Below are 10,875 nucleotides of genomic sequence, written 5' to 3'. Positions count from 1 at the left end.
GAGTTCTGTGTTTGTGATCCATGACTCAGCTACTACCATACATTGGGCCCTGAAATATGACCCCGCTCGACTTCTTATCCACCCTTGTCCTCTGTCCAGGAGTTGCAAGTAGTTTCTGGTGTTTGTAGCCTACTGGAGGCCGTGGACAGCGCTGACCGTAGGGGTGGGCTGTGATGCGGTAGGTACGTGGCATGGTGTACCGAATACCCGTTAGGTATCTCGGGAACCCTGTTCACATCGTTCGGGGCCGTATGGGATACCCCGACCGGACTCCCTGCGGATGGAACCTGGATAGGCGATAAACCTGGACTAGAGACTTGAGTGTTTAGGTAGGTCGTGGTCTACACCCACGTTGGCTTTCGCTTGAAGTCTGCCGAGCACATGTCGTGTGCAGACGCTAAGTGGTGGAAACATGTATGAAGAAGTACACCCCTGCAGGGTTAACATCATCTATTCGAATAGCCGTGTCCGCGGTAAAGGACTTCTGGGTTGCTTATATCAGTTCATAGACAAGTGAAAGTGGATACTCTAAAATACGCAAGATAAGCGTGAGTGCTATGGATGGCTTTCTCGTAGGGAGACGGGAGCGGATCCATAGTGGTGTATTGATATGGTGAATATGTGGACTCGTGTGCGCCACCTCAAAAGAGTTACATTGCAGTCGTAGTTCAGGATAGCCACCAAGTCAAAGCTGGCTTGCTGCAGTTAAACCCCACCATCCCCTTTGTTGATAATGATGCATATGTAGTTAGTTCTGATGTAAGTCTTGCTGGGTACATTTGTACTCACGTTTGCCTATTTTATGTTTTTGCAGAGAGACTTCGGTCTCACTAGTAGTTTCGCGTGGACTTCAACGTTTAGCTTGTTACCTCAGCTATGATCTTGTGCCTCGGCAGGATCTGGTAGATAGTCAGGCTTCTCAGCCTTTTTCATTTATAGATGTCTGTACTCAGACATGATAGCTTCCGCTTGTGCTTTGATTTGTATGCTCTGAATGTTGGGTCGTGAGACCCCTGTTTGTAATATCTCGCTCCTCGGAGCCTAATGAATAAATACTTGAGTTGTAGAGTCATGTTGTGATGCCATGTTGTATTTGCACATATCGAGCATATTGTGTGTATGTTATTGAAATGCTTGGTATGTGTGGGATCTGACAACCTAGTTGTTTATCCTTGGTAGCCTCTCTTACCGGGAAATGTCTCCTGGTGTTTCCACTGAGCCATGGTAGCTTGCTACTGCTCCGGAACACTTAGGCTGGCCGGCATGTGTCCTTCATCGTTCCTGTGTCTGTCCCTTCAGGGAAATGTCACGCGATGAATATCGGAGTCCTCCTAGCCCGCTACAGCCCGGTTCACCGGAGTCCTGCTAGCCCAGTGCTACAGCCTGGATTCACTCGCTGATGACCGACACGTTCGATGCTGGGTCATGGATGTCTGTCCCTGTAGGTTTGTGCCACTTTGGGTTTACGACTAGCCATGTCAGCCTGGGCTCCTTATCATATGGATGCTAGCGACACTATCATATACGTGTGCCAAAAGACGCAAACGGTCCCGGACAAAGGTAAGACGACACCCGTGGAATACCGTGCGTGAGGCCGCAAAATGATATGAGGTGTTACATGCTAGATCGATGTGGCATTGAGTCGGGGTCCTGACATTGGGGTACTCCATATGTCCTATTTTCAGCAAAGGTCATGCTAAAATTTTCCGTGAATTTTAGCATGACTTTGCTAAAAATAGGACATATGTGGTACTTGTGACTAATGCATGGGCCGTGGTATCTTAGTACTTAATTAAGTAGGATCAACTGCCCCTTTATTATTTCTGCATTAAACCATATGTGGCAATAGAGCCAAGTGATTAGGCCCAACTTAGAATTCTCCTTCCCTTTTCTTGATAGGGTATATTATTAGAAGATTCCCATATATATCAGTCAACCTAGGGTGCCTCGGCATCGATAAACCCTAAATGATGAAAACTTAACTTAGCATTTAGGGTGCCTCGGCGTCGACAAACCCTAAATTATAAAACCTTGGCTTTTAGGTTGCCTCGGTGTCGATAAAAACCTAAATGATGAAAGCTTAGGTTTTTAGGGTGCCTTGGCGTCGACAAACCCTAAATGATAAAAGCTTAGCTTTTAGGATGCCTCGGTGTCGACAAACCCTAAATGATGAGACCATGATCTTGTTCCTTGACAATAACCAACTTTTTGACCAAACTTTTTTCCTATTTAGAGCGAAACATGGTCCACAACGATGAGGCCGGTGGTTCGGGCGGCAAGCAATTCTGGGAACTGTCCAAGGAGGTGGAGGAAGAACCTCACCGCTATGAGGACGCCGTGGAAGACACCGATCCTGACTACACAACTCCTAGTGGCGTCGGGGATGACACCACTTATGGTGCCGCCGAGGATTCCACCACTGATGATGGCAGCGCACGCACAGATGGCAGCCAACCGAAGAGGCAACGGAAGGGCCGGCGCCCGAACGTGATTGGCACCGTCAAGGAGGAATTTACTGAAGTGAACTCCGACGGGCATCCAACGGCGCCCAAAGAATTAGTCAAGGGATACTCAGTTCAGCTCGGGTGCATTCTCCAGAGCACCGTCTCGATCAACACAGAGAACCGAAGGCATAAGGACCGAGGGAATTTGCGCAGCCTCCTCTTCACGAAGCTGCACGAACGATACAAGTTCCCCGCTGACTTTGCAAACACATGCCTCTCAGGGAGTAAAGTAAACAGTGCCGCCCTCACAAGGATAAGCACGGCCCTGTGTACTTGGAGAAGCGCGGTGACGAGAATAATTGACAAAGGTGATAGTTATGAGAAGATCAAGGCGAGAAATCCTTCGATCAACGAAGATGACTACAAGGAGTTCAAGATAAAGTGCGAGAGCAGCGCAACCGTGGAATCAAGTCAGTGGGGGAAAGAAATGCGGGAGGTGAACTTAGGGGTCCACCAACTCGGTCCCGGTGGTTACAGAGTGGCGGAGCCTATATGGGACAAGGAGGACGCGGAGCGTCCCGAGCAAGGCCTACCACCCTGCTTCGAGAAATACCGTGACAAGCAGACCAGGAACTTTGTCCGGGCCAGGTACAAGGAGGACCCGGTAACAAAGGAGCTTACCACGGATCCGAAGACCAAGGCACTTGAGCTTGTTCTGGTAAGGAATACACCCCCGCGTAATTAGGTCCATATGGTTGCATTCTAATTAATGAAGCCAAATTTCTAAATGGTTCACATTCCTTCCGCAGGAGACTGAAAGCAGTAGCGCAGGGTCGTCTCAGAGCTTCCCTTGGGACATCACTCTAAATAGGGCATTGAACGTAATGAAAAACAAGGATAAGCTCAGTAAGCCATCATCAGCTGGTCGTGTGGCCGGCAAAGGCTTGTACACAAAATGGTCATCATACTATACCGCTAGTGGGTGAAAGGAGAAAAAGGCCAGCTCGGAAAGCCAGTCGCACAAGGTTCAAGAACTCAAGGCACAAGTGGCGCGGATTCCGGAGATTGTCCAAGAGCAAGTGCAACAACAACTGGCAACGACACTCACCGCCATGGTGCCTACCTTGATACAGGGGCTGACGACGTGGATTGGGGGCGGCCAACAGGGGCCGCCCCCGGTTCCCAGCTTCATGGCCAGCAACTCGCACAACGCGCAGGCTACGCCATTGGTGTCTTCGGCAGAGGCGGTATTCGTGTCTCCGACGCCGGCACGGGCATTGGAGCTTAATGCACCCGGGTGTACGCCGGCCGGCACCTCACCAGCAAGCGGCCCCTCCGTCAGTTGCACGCCCTCCATTGGCGGTGCCTCGAGATTAGCCGAGCTTGATGGCATCACGGTAACTAAGCCTCTCGTCCGATGACTTCACCTCCTCGCCTTTGACCGGACATCCCTGACGCCCAACATGATTTCGCAGGGTGCCGCCGATGTTCCATGCACTCTCCTACACTTCATGGGTGGCGAGTTGATCGATGTCGCCAAGGGAAGCATCGTTCAATCGGGCAACCCCGTGTTCCACGGTAATCCGATGCCACCCACCGTGTATAGGGTTGAACTGGTTCGGGTGCTATAAGGCTGCGACGAGTTGTTACCTACGATTCGACCCGCTGGGGCCGACGAAGATGAGGTGATGACCCTGCTACCTCTTGAGCACTGCGTTGGATTTCCCCGAAGAGGAGAGGATGATGCAGTAGAGTAGCGTAAGTATTTCCCTCTGTTTTTGAGAACCAAGGTATCAATCCAGTAGGAGACCACGCACAAGTCCCTCGTACCTACACAAAATGATAGCTACTCGCAACCAACACGATTAGGGGTTGTCAATCCCTTCACGGTCACTTACGCGAGTGAGATCTGATAGAGATGATAAATAATATTTTTGGTATGTTTGATAGATAGATGCAAAGTGAAAAGTAAAAGGCAAAGTAAAAACAAAGCAAGTAAATAAAGCGATAGAGATTGATATGATGAGAATAGACCCGGGGGCCATAGGTTTCACTAGTGGCTTCTCTCAAGGGCATAGATATTCCACAGTGGGTCAACAAATTACTGTTGAGCAATTGATAGAATTGAGCCTAGTTATGAGCATATCTAGGTAATGATCATGTATATAGGCATCACGTCCGAGACAAGTAGATCGAAACGATTCTGCATCTACAACTATTACTCCACTCATCGACCACTATCCAGCATGCATCTAGAGTATTAAGTTAAAAACAGAGTAACGCCTTAAGCAAGATGACATGATGTAGAGGGATAAATTCATGCAATATGATAAAAACCCCATCTTGTTATCCTCAATGGCAACAATACAATATGTGCCTTGCAACCCTTTCTGTCACTGGGTAAGGACACCGCAAGATTGAACCCAGAGCTAAGCACTTCTCCCATTGCAAGAACTACCAATCTAGTTGGCCAAACCAAAAAGGATAATTTGAAGGGACTTGAAAAGATAACTCAATCATACATAAAAGAATTCAGAGAAGAGTCAAATATTTTCCATAGATAATACTGGATCATAAACCCACAATTCATCAGTCTCAACAAACACACCGCAAAAAGAAGATTACATCGAATAGATCTCCACAAGAGAGGGTAAAAACATTGTATTGGGAACCAAAAAGAGAGAAGAAGCCATCTAGATACTAGCTATGGACCCGAAGGTCTGAAGTAAACTACTCACACTTCATCGGAGGGGCTATGGTGTTGATGTCGAAGGCCTCCTTGGTGGGTGCCCCCTCCGGCGGAGCTCCGGAACAGGTCCCAAGATGGGATCTCGTGGATACAAAAGGTTACGGCGGTGGAATTAGGTTTGTTGGCTCCCTTTCTGATTTGTCGGGGGTACGCAGGTATATATAGGAGGAAGGAGTACGTCGGTGGAGTAACAGGGGGGCCACGAGGTAGGGGGGCGCGCCCAGGGGGGCCCTCCACCCTCGTGACCGCCTCTGGCACTTCTTGGAGTAGGGTCCAAGTCTCCTGGATCACGTTTGGTGAGAAAATCACGTTCCCAAAGGTTTCATTCCGTTTGGACTCAATTTGATATTCCGTTTCTTTGAAGTACTGAAATAGGCAAAAAACAGCAATTCTGGGTCGGGCGTCCGGTTAATAGATTAGTCCAAAAAATAATATAAAAGTGGAAAATAAATCCCAATAAAGTCCAAAAATAGTAGATAAAGTAGCATGGAGCAATCAAAAATTATAGATACGTTGGAGACGTATCAGACCCTTAGCGCCTGTGTAAGCTGGCCCCTGCTTTGGCCGAAGAGCCAGATTCGTTTGGGGGCGGGGGACACCACCGCACAGACAAGACTGCCAGTCGTGCCGGCGCCAAGCCATGGCAAGACTGCCGCAAACCCTACCAGACATGCCGGACATCCCTATGGCATAGGATCCGGACATGCATATGGCACAGGATCCGGATGATGACGACAACGACAACGATACATTTACCAATGTCGATAAGTACTTTGCTAAACATGGGCACGGTGACGAATTCTGCGGGCCTCCTTCTCAAGAACCCAACCCTGAAAAAGACGACCGCGATCTAGCACGTACCACGGAGAAACCCAATTGCAACAGGCGTCATCTGGCATTCAGTTCTCAGGAGACGCCTCCAGCTGCCGCCTTCACCGAGCCTCAGATAGACGAGGTGCGAAATATTATCAGCCCCAACACACTCAAGAAGGCGGTATGTGAGCAGAACTCGATCCCATTACAGCAGATGAAGAAGAAGGGACGGAAATGAAAAATAACAAGGGCGCCGGTGTGAGCCAGCCGGCATCGAGTATGATCCGTGCTCAGGACGGGCCACCTTCACCTAAGGATATCTCGAGGAGGGTGCATGTGACGGGTAGGGTGATGCTACCGACAAATCTGCTCAATGCTGCAACCGGTACTATGCGGAGTCTGCATGACAGTGTTCTTTCTTTGGAGAAGCGGCGTCTCTCCCAGAATGATGTGGCATACCCAGTTTTCGTGGCCAAGGTGCCAGAGGGCATGGGCTTTGTGGATAGCGCCATCGGGGTACGATCGTCCTGCGGTTTGATGACATCTTCGCTATGTTTAACCTTCATCCGGTGCCCTACACCTTCGTTCGTCTGTTTTCGCTGAGTATGGAGATGCGGATCATTAGAGACAAGACCCCAAACATCAGCATAGTCGACCCCTTCTACATGCGTGCCAAGATCTTGGGCAGCGTTGGGGACCGGCAAGTCGCGATTTCACACCTCGAAGGCGTCATTCTGGCAAACCCAGATAAGGATAACTTCCTCGTGCCTTACTTTCGCGAGTAAGTTATCCCCTCACCGCCCCATAACATATGATTTCTTAGATTTTGATCGTTCTTTTTTTTCTAACATTCCGTGTTTTGTGCAGTGACACACATTGCACACTCATCCTCTTAAGCCCGAAATATTCCATGGCCACGTATTTCGACCTGGACCGTGAGTTGAAGATAGACTACACAAATATGAAGAAAGTTCTTGATGATGCTCTCCCCGGCTACACCAGATCTGGAGGCACCTTTAAGAGGCCAGTTCGCAGGTACGGCCAGCACGTGTTCATCCACAATACGATGTTCCCCTGCGTCAAGCAGCCGCCTGGCGGTTAGAAGGATGCCTACTATGCCCTCCGTGACATGCGGACAATGGTACGGGACCATAATCACCTTCTGATAAAAACTAATCTTAAAGATTGGGCCACAAGCTTGTCGGCAATCCAGGACACGGACATCAGACAAGAATTCTTTTGCATCCAGTTGGATTTTGTGGAAATCATCCATCAAGATGTCGTTCGTACCTCGGGGCAGTTCTACCTCATATCTCAACCATCCAACAGCGAGATAGAGACAATGCTACAAATGCAGGCTGACAACACCCACGATTTCATGACCATCACGAAAAGACGGCGACTTCATCCACGCTCTGGTCCCATGAGTCGAGTCGAAAGTAGTGATGCTATGTAGTTCTGAATTATCGATTTGGCTAATGTTGTAATATTAAACTTTAATGAAATTGTATGTCTCTTTGGTTAGGACAGTCATTCAACTTATATGTAATCGATGCTATTCATTAGTAGGACCATGAATCGTGCTATTAATGTGTTGATTTTCTCTTCCGATCCTTTTGTTGCATACTTATATATTGCTTATGTATTGTCTGTGAATTGTTAGTAACGTTTTGTTTGGCTAGTGCATAGAGATGTCATCGTATGTCGTGTACAAGGGTAAGGTTCCCGGAGTCTATGACGACTAGGAGGAGTGTCGGAGATAGGTTCACCATTTCAGCGGTAACAGTTACGAAGGGTACAACAATAGGGTGGAGGCGGAAGTTAGATACGCGCGCTATCTAGCGGGAGAGAGGAGGGAGCGTTTGAGGAACCAGTTGAAGACCAGTTTCATCGTGATTATGCTCATCGTGATGACCACAGCTCTCTTCTATGTGATGGTAGTTTAGATGATCGATGTCGACTTGTAATGTGAAGACAAACTCGCTACTTGCGGTTTCGAGACTTGTAATGTTATAACTTTGTTCGGTATTTGAAATTCGGAGACTAATATGATGAATTGTATTCGGAGACTAATCTTCTATTGTATTCGATAAATCTGCTGTTTATATGTTGTGCTCTCTATATTATGTGCAGTAATATGTTTTTTAACATATGCAAATATCAGAAAAGAAAAAAAATAATCCCTAATATTCATACTAATGGCGCACCACTCAGCACACTAATGGCGCACTGCAGAAAGGACACTAATGGCGCATCACCCACTAGTGCGCCATTAGTATGCCAAACCACGTGGGTAAATATGCCCCCCTGGGAGGCATACTAATGGCACATGGTGGGCTATACTAATGGCGCACTGCGTGGTGCACCATTAGTATACCAGATACTAATGGCGCACTAGGGGTGCGCCATTAGTATTTAATTCTAATGGCGTGGTGCTAGTGGTGGAGGCCTTTTCCTAGTAGTGGAGGCGTTTTGATAATTTTGTTTACGTGCCATAGGCTGGTGCATCTGCTAGAATGGTGGTTATTTGGAACTCATCTTTTTTCATAGGTAACTTAATTGAGGCAAAACCCTATGGAAATATTGTGGAGTTTAAGTCTAAGCATACATCTGAAACTTGGTCTCTTGTATTGATTTATGGCCTGTGTCAAGGTTCTGCGCGTGATGATTTTGTACAATGGTTATATAATCTTGATATTCAGTTTGGTGAGAACTGGCTGGTTTTTGTGATTTCAATTTTATGCGTTCGCTTGAGAACCGTAATCTTTCGGGTGGTGACGTCAATGATATTTTCTTGTTTAATGAAATAATTGGTCATTTGGGTCTTGTCGAGCTGCCAATCAAGGGTCGTCAACATACATGGTCCAATATGCAAAATTCATCGCTTCTCGAACAAATTGACTGCCTTTTCACATCGGTTCCTTGGACATCTGATCACCCCAATACAATGGTTTTTCCTCTTGCACGCACTGCCTCTGACCACGTCCCATGTGTGGTCTCTAATGCCACATGTCCCAAGGCAAAAGTTTTTCGCTTTGAGAATTATTGGGTTGATTTGCCTGGCTTTACTGATTGTGTTTCTCAGGTTTGGAACAGGCCAGTGGGCAAATCTTCTATTTCCTTAACCATTTCTGCTAAGTTTAAATCCCTCCGATATGCTCTAAAGAAATGGCATCTCAACCTGTCCACAGTCAAAGCTCTCATTTCTGATTGCAATAAAGTGATTATTTTTGTTGATAACATTGAGGAAATTAGGCCCTTGAGTTGGCCGGAGTTCATTTTTTTGCAGAATTGTTAAATTGCATCTTGAGGATATCTTGCATTGGCAGTTTATTTATTGGAAACAACGTTGCACGACCAAAAACATCAAAGTTGGCGAGGAAAATTCTAAATGTTTCCATGCTATGGCAACGAAAAGGTTTCGGAGGAACACCATTTCCTCGATCAAGTCTGTGGACGGTGATGTGATCACTGACCATCAGCAGTTGGCTGGGATGTTTTGGACTGACTTCAATCAAAGAATGGGCCAATCAAAAGGCATACAAATGGGTTTTGATCTAGACACATTAATTTCTCAGGTTGATGGTCTAGAGGAGATATCTTTACCATTCGCGGACTCCGAGGTGGATGCGGTAATTAAGAACATGCCTATTGATCGTGCTCCTAGACCGGACGGGTTTACTGGCCTTTTTTAAAAGAAATGTTAGTCTATTTTGAAGGAGGATTTTATGAAGCTTGTCCAAGAATTTTGTGATGGGAAATGCAATTTGGAGTGTTTGAATACATCTCTTATCACCCTCATTCCCAAGAAGTTGAGCCCTGAATATGTTGGTGATTTCCGGCCCATATCATTGAAAAATACTTGCTTAAAGTTTTTAACTGAACTTTTGGCTAATCGTCTACAGGGTGTGATCTTGAAATGTATTCACCGCAACCAATATGGATTTCTTTGATGTCGAGCAATACAAGACTGCCTGGCGTGGTTTTTGGAATACATTCACCAATGCAAAGCTTCCAAAAGGCCCATCATCCTTCTTAATCTTGATTTTATGAAGGCGTTTGATACCATCGAACATGAACTGATTCTCAGGATCTTGAAATGTAAGGGTTTTGACAATCGTTGGACAAGTTGGATTGAGAGCATTTTGTCCACGGGGTCTTCTTCGGTTCTATTAAATGGAGTGCCTGGTAATCATTTTGTCTGTCGATCGGGTGTTGGTCAAGGAGATTGTAACGCCCCGGATTCGATGCGCCAGGTGTCTCCCAGTAATTCGCCGTCGTTGCCATGTCATTTGCTTGCGTGTTGCATTTTGTCATGTCATCATGTGCATTGCATTGCATTGCATACGCGTTCGTCTCATGCATCCGAGACTTTTCCCCGTTGTCCGTTTCGCCATCCAGCACTCCTATGTCCTCCGGCGTCCCACTCTTCTCTCTTTTCGTGAGTGGGTGTTAAACGTTCTCGGAATGGACCGAGTCTTGCCAAGCGGCCTTGGTATAGCACCGGTAGACCGCCTGTCAAGTTTCATGCCATTTGGAGTTCGTTTGGTACTCCAACGGTTAACCGGGTAACCGTAAAGCCTCCTTCTCTTTGCAGCCCAACACCCCTTCCAAAGTGGCCCAAAACCCATCTAAATCCCCTCCATGCTCTTGGTCTTTCGATCACGATCGCGTGGCCTAAAACCGCTCCTCATTTGGACTCTCCTAGCTCCCAGAATCTATATATTAGCCCTTCCCCCGAAATTCCCAGTCCAAACCCTAGCTTTCGTCCTCCTCCCGCCGCCGGGCATGTCCATTTCGAGCCGGACATGTCCGCGCTGCCGCTCCTCGCCCAACCACATCATGCCACGTGGCCTCCCGCCGCCGTCC

The sequence above is a fragment of the Triticum aestivum genome, chromosome 1B (genome assembly GCF_018294505.1).
Source record: "Triticum aestivum cultivar Chinese Spring chromosome 1B, IWGSC CS RefSeq v2.1, whole genome shotgun sequence".
NCBI classification, from domain to species: domain Eukaryota; kingdom Viridiplantae; phylum Streptophyta; class Magnoliopsida; order Poales; family Poaceae; genus Triticum; species Triticum aestivum.
This window is presented reverse-complemented; position numbering follows the sequence as displayed.